This window comes from Malus domestica, chromosome 09 (genome assembly GCF_042453785.1).
Source record: "Malus domestica chromosome 09, GDT2T_hap1".
In the NCBI taxonomy this organism is placed as follows: domain Eukaryota; kingdom Viridiplantae; phylum Streptophyta; class Magnoliopsida; order Rosales; family Rosaceae; genus Malus; species Malus domestica.
The window spans coordinates 2,608,659-2,615,565 of record NC_091669.1 but is presented as its reverse complement, the minus strand read 5'-3'; the positions used below and the strand labels follow the sequence as shown (position 1 = coordinate 2,615,565).

At 40.2% G+C, this 6,907-nt stretch overlaps 1 pseudogene; it reads left to right on the top strand.

Annotated features, from left to right (window-relative positions):
• On the top strand, window positions 1-5,827 carry LOC103442778 (ABC transporter B family member 15-like; annotated as a pseudogene).
• The last annotated feature ends 1,080 nt before the right edge of the window (window positions 5,828-6,907 follow it).

Genomic DNA, 6,907 nt, shown 5'->3' with positions numbered 1-6,907 from the left:
ATGAAGAGGTTTTAGAGATAGAAAGATAGAGAGAGAGAGAGAGAGAGAGAGAGAGAGAGAGAGAGAGAGAGAAATGAATTATATTTATGTACTGCAAAGTTACTGAATTACTCTACTTACAATTGTTATATAGTTATCTATATTACTTCTTCACTAAGACACCTTATCCTACTTATAACAACCATACTGATCTTATAACAACCACACTGATCTCTTGACACATGTCAATGTATCTAACCATCTATTATCTATACTGTTAACAGCTTGGTGGGTTCGAGTGGCTCAGGAAAATCCACGGTGATATCTTTGCTGCAGAGATTATATGACCCACTTGAGGGAGAGGTTGCTCTGGATGGAGTTGCCATTGATGAGCTGCGGCTCAAGTGGCTTAGGTCACAAATGGCATCAGTGAGCCAAGAGCCTTCTCTTTTCTCAACCAGCATTAAGGAGAACATACTTTTTGGGAAGGATGAGGAGGAGGATGGTGGAATGGAGGAAGTGATTGAGGCTGCCAAAGCTAGCAATGCTCATGATTTCATACGTCAATTGCCTCAAGGATACGATACTCAGGTAAATTAACATTCCCTACTAGAAATTAAAACAACGTTAAATTGCACAAATCACTCATGTGAGGTAGAGAAACTCTGGGGTCTAGCCAACCGGATCACGTGATCGTTTTCCTACACACACAAAACACCCTACTCCTTGCATTTTGTGTCTTCTCAAAATGACATATTTGCTCTTGGAATTTAGACTCAAAGTTCAATTTGAACTGAAATTGATAAGAAATATAAATTATCAAGATTGTTTCCTGCATGAGTAAAATATTGAGAGGGCGAGCCTTGGCGCAATAGAAAAGTTGTTCCATTGTGACCGAAAGGTCACGGGGGGACCCTCGCAAAACATAGAGGCTTGTTGGCTTGGGGTTACCTTTTATGTACTCACGAAAACTTATTATCACATGTTATTTGCACTACTAAATTGGTGAAATTTCAAAAGATATGAAGTGCAGGTTGGTGAGAGAGGCATGCAACTCTCAGGCGGACAGAAGCAGAGAATAGCCATTGCAAGGGCAGTAATAAAGAAACCCAAAATCCTCCTTCTCGACGAAGCCACCAGCGCATTGGACTCGGAATCTGAAAGGCTCGTCCAAGAGGCACTCCACAAGGCAACCGTGGGCAGAACAACCATAGTCATCGCACACTGCTTGTCCACGATACAAAACGCTGACATTATTGCCGTCATGCAAACCGGTAACGTCATAGAAATTGGCGCACACGAAGAGCTGATTCAACGCCAAAACAGCCTCTACTCCTCATTTGTCTGTCTCCAACAAGCGATAAAAGATCCAGAAGAATGCACCGCACATATGTCCTTTCACTGCAACAATACTAGTAGTACTAGTACTAGTCTTTCATTATTGGCTGATCGACCGAACTCAAGTCCCAGGGTAGCTAGATTTGATAGTACTAGTACTGCCCCACAAAATCCAAACAGTATAAAATCCAAACACACTTCGACGTTTTGGAGATTACTGCCGATGAGTCGTCCGGAGTGGAAGCAAGCGGTTTTGGGGTGTTTGAGTGCGGTTCTGTTCGGAGCAATTCAACCGGTGTTTGGATTCATCCAGGGGGCCATGTTGTCTGTGTTTTTTGTGACGGGTTATGACGAGGTTAAAGAGAAAATAAGAACCCTTGCATTAAATTTTTTTTGGACTGTCCGTTTTACAATGGGGATTAATACCGTCGAGCATTACAATTTTGCGTACGTGGGGGAGTGCTTGACTAATCGGATTAGAGGGAGGTTGCTTTCCAAGATACTCACCTTTGAAGTCGGATGGTTTGAGGAGGATCACAATTCTAGTGGTGCCATTTGCTCTAGGCTGACCAAAGACGCTGAAATGGTAGGTGATAACATAACAAAGTAAACTGTTTCATAAATATTTGTTAACAATTTTATGGAAAAATGATCATTTTTTCCATCTTTTCTCCTCCTCTACTACTCATCTTGTTTTCAACTCTAAAAATGAATAATTCTAAAATTAATAATGTAATTTGATTTTACAATAATCATGCTTTGATGATTGGCAGGTGAGATCTTTAGTGGGTGACAGAATTGGACTTCTTGTGCAAATATTCACAAGCGTAGCCATGGCATGGACAATAATGGGTCTAATAATCGCATGGAAGCTTGCAATCGTCGTAATAGCCGTACAACCAATAGTGATTGCGAGCTTTTATGCAAGGCGAGTCCTGCTCAAAACGACCCCCACTAGAGCCGTGGAAACCCAAGTGGAAATCTCCAAGCTTGCAGCTGAAGCAGTTGCCAATCACCGGACCATCACCTCCTTCTCAGCCCAGAACAAAATTCTCAAGATGCTGGAAAAGACGCGAGTGGGCCGCGAAGAGAGAACATCAATCGATCATGGTACACAGGCATGGGGTTAGGGTTTGCCCATAGCATAGGACCAGGATCCTCTCCTGAGCAGATGGAGAGATCCTCCTGACCAAGCCCATCTGGCCGTTCATTTTTTATCCAACGGCTACAAACAGGGGGTCGTTCTAAAAATTATAATAATTATAGCCGTTGGATAAAAAATGGACGGCTCGATGGGCCTGGTCAGGAGGATCCTCTCAATCTGCTCAGGAGAGGATCATGATCCTGTCATCGCCCTCAATTGGGGCATGAGCTTTTGTGGGGTGGCATGCTCGTCTCTAACGGCCACGTCGCATCAAGGGCAATGTTTCAAACCATCCTCATTTTAGTAAGGGCACGTTTACTAATCCGTAATCAAATTGAGAGGAATTGGATTGAGGAAGAATTGAAATGAGGAGGAATCAGAATCAGATTCCTTTTGAAGTTGTTTACTAAAACTGTCTTGAATCGGAGTAGGAATGACATTGATGTATATAATTGTTTATTCACATGAATCGGAACGAAAACTATTGTGATTACTAAAATACCCCTAGTTTAATTAATCTATTTTATATACTAATTATTTTTAGTAAATCTTTTATTCTTTTTTTTTTAGAAGAGAGAACCATTATTATTTTTTATTTTTTAGTAAAACTTTTATTATTTTATATTTGAATGTTTTTAGTGGAATTCTGGTGCTTATCTACAACCCACTGTCCTCATCCAAATTGGCATTATCTAGAACCACAACCTCGAGAGTTCACCTCCTACCGCTTCTTCTTCGGAGAGATCACCTCCTACCTGCAGAATTCTCGTGCTCAAAGCCTCATCCCGGCAAAGAGATCACCTTCTTGGGCGACGTGCGGGCATCGAGCCTGCGCCTCAGCGTGGGACTCCGCAACCCCGAGCTCCAATTCGGGTCTTTCTCGGGTCTCTCTCACCTGAACCCGCTCCTCTCCCTCGGCCTCTCTGGTACCACTCTCTTCTCCATCACTTCCGTTTTCTGAAGATTTGATTTTTGCTTTGGGTATGCTTGCCATTTTTGGGTTGATTTTGCTGTGTCGAATCCTATGGAGGAGGATGTGGAGGATTTTGAGGTGGTGGAGCGAGAGGAGGCGGCGGAGCAGCAGAGAGCTGCTAGAGAGGATGGCGGGGGACAAGTAGAAGATGGAAATGAGTACTGAAGGGTAGGGCATTTTGGGAAGGAAAATTTGATTCCGGATGGAGCCTTCTCCCCGGAATCCAAATACTACCTTCTTCTAGGTAATCTAATTCCGACAATATCAGGAGATGAATTCCTGATTTTACCTGGGGCCCGCAGAACTGTTCATTCCGCTTAAGTTGGTAAACAGAGGAATAATCAGGAATGGGGAATGATTCTCATTCCATCATATCCTTTCCCTGTATGTAAACACACCATAAGTGATAATATCACTAGGTCATAGTACGGTACTAGCAGGCAGCATTTTTGAACAAAATATGATGGTTTATTTACAATTCTAACGACCTAATTTCCTCTTTCAGGTGAAGACCGGTCAAACTATTGCCGATGCTGGAAGTATGACGTCGGACCTTGTCATTGGTTTGTATGCAATCGGTTCGATATTTAGTATTCTAGACAGGGCCACAGAAATTGAGCCCCAAGTTCCTGAGAACTCCCTAGTGGAAAAGACAAGGGGCATGACCCAATTTTGTCATGTTTATTTTGCATACCCAACCAGGCCGAATGTGATGATCTTCCAAGACTTCTCATTCAAAATTGAAGCAGAAAAATATACGGCGTTGGTGGGTCAAAGTGGATCAGGTAGGTACTTTATCTTATGCCAAAAATTAATTTGTTTATTAGGAATCAATTAAATTACCTTTTTATGTTTAGTTTTACGAGGTGTATTTAATTGAGAATTTGAAAATTTTTAATGGATTTATAAATTCATGAATTTTTATGGAGTTTAATTGATTTTTAGATATTTCATGTAAATTTTGATTCAATTTCCTCAAAATTTCTTGGGTAGAGGTGAGATTTATGGATACTCAAAATACACTACAAAATCTCTCAAATTCCTTCAAATTCCTTAACTTTTTCAAATTCTTTAAAATCAAATTATAATTGAATACACCTTGAATGTTATAAATGTTTTTAAAATCCTAATTGAATACACCCAAATTTCTAAGGATTTTTATAAACTATCTTAAAATCCTGATTGAATACACATTGAATTTTAGAGAATCACTTAAATTCCTGATTGAATACCCCTATATTCATTAAAAGAATTAAAATTTCTCAAAATCTCAATTAAATACCCCTAAATTCATTAGATTAAAGGTTAACAATTAAATTTGCCTTTTTCTATTTAGTTTTACTCTTCAACTCATTATGTTTTCGCTTTCATGTCTTTTCCTTTCTTTAATATTTATTTTCTAATGCACCACTGTCCTTTATAATATTATAAATATAAGGTATGTTCAACAAGAAATCTTTTTTTTTTTCATTAAAAGTTTTGTGACCTAAACAAAACTTCCTACAGGTAAATCGACCATCATTGGATTAATCGAGAGATTCTACGATCCAATCGAAGGATTATTGGAAATGGACGGTCGAGATTTGAGATCATACAACCTTAGGTCATTGAGGAGACAGATTGCATTGGTCAGCCAGGAACCAACGCTATTTGCCGGAACCATAAAAGACAACATTGCATACGGATCTTCCGATGATAAGGTCGACGAGACGGAGATCGTGGAGGCGGCCAAGGCGGCCAACGCTCACGATTTCATCAGCGGGTTAAAGGACGGATACAACACGTCGTGCGGGGACAAAGGAGTGCAGCTATCCGGGGGACAAAAGCAACGGATAGCAATGCCCGAGCAGTACTAAGAAATCCAACGGTATTGCTGTTGGATGAGGCTACCAGCGCGCTCGACTGCCAATCAGAAAAGGTGGTGCAAGAGGCGCTCGAGAGACTGAGGGTGGGGAGGACTAGCGTGGTGGTGGCGCACAGATTGAGTACTATACAGAAGTGCGACGATATTGTTGTGCTGGAAAAAGGGTAGGTGGTGGAGAATGGGACCCACTCTTCTCTGCTGGCTAAGGGGCCCGCAGGGGCTTATTACTGCTTGGTCAACATCCCCAAGACGACGGAAGCCTAGCTGACTAGCTACCAAAAAGCTTATTAGTTGGTGTGGTTATCTGAGTTTTGCGTGCTTTCACCATGAGTTTGTGTAATATTGGATTGGTATATTGATCACAAGTTGTGATTAATAAATTGTTGTAGTGCAGGCCAATCATAATAAACTTGTATAAAAAGGAATAAATTGTTATGTAACTAAATTGTGGTATATTGATCACAAGTTGTGATTAATAAATTGTTGTAGTGCAGGCCAATCATAATAAACATGTATAAAAGGAATAAATTGTTATGTAACTAAATTGTAGAAAAAGGAAGAGAAATTGCAATAAAGTGTGCTCTTGTCACTTTAGTTTTCATTGCTAATAGGGGTGTTTTTCTTTATTTTTCCAAACAAAAAGAAATTTCATTAAATATACAAATCGAATGTTGACATCATTCACTAGAATATCAAAGAGCTCGTATACATGTTTTGAGGAATGAAAAAAGGGTATTGAAAAGTTGATCCAAAGTAGGTCTTCTAGGCCTCGTTTGGTATTGGAATAAATAAGCCTAATATATTCAAAGGTTTGTTGAAAGAATAAATGAAAATTTGTGTCTAAGGTGAAGTTGAACCACCTTATTATGACAATTTCATTATAAAGCTTAGCTCTCTTCCCACGGTTAGTGTAGATAAAATCGCTTGTTCAAAAAAAAATTTACCCATTACGAAAACTGTGACAATCCGTCCCTAGTTCTACGATTTTATAAATTTTAAAAGAATGAATTTACGAAAATGCCCTAGAGGTGAAGGTTTTTACTTTCATTGACCAACGTGTAGAGAAACGTATGACTTATTCACTTAGTGCATTTGTGTAGCACTCGTTGGTACGAACGCATAAGCGAAAGCCGTTTGCGAGTCCAGATTATATCGGTATAGTTACAGACATTTGAAATTGGTTATTTAAAGTTTAGTTATAAATTAATTCAAACTCCCACCATGTGGGAATGGTAACCAATCAATTTTAAGAGAGGAAAAGGAGAACCAATTAGGAGGGGAGAAGGAAAAAAAAAAATCTTCCCGTCGGGCAGTGCACCCGTACACCTAAACCGGTCAAAATCCAGCCAATTTCTGCCATTTTGCTTTGTGGAACACCATATCCACCACCTGCAACATCTTCCCCAATCTTTCTTCTTCCATCTTTGCTCAAGATTGAAGAGTTTTAGGCCCAAAAACGCGAAGAACATCACCGGAGCATCGGAAGTGTTCGACGGTGATTCCTTCGATCCGGCGAGTTTCACCACCCACCACCACCCTTAATCAACTCCTCTTGGACCCAGGAACAAGACCCAAGCAATTGTAGGGGTGTTGGAACCTCGAGGAAGTC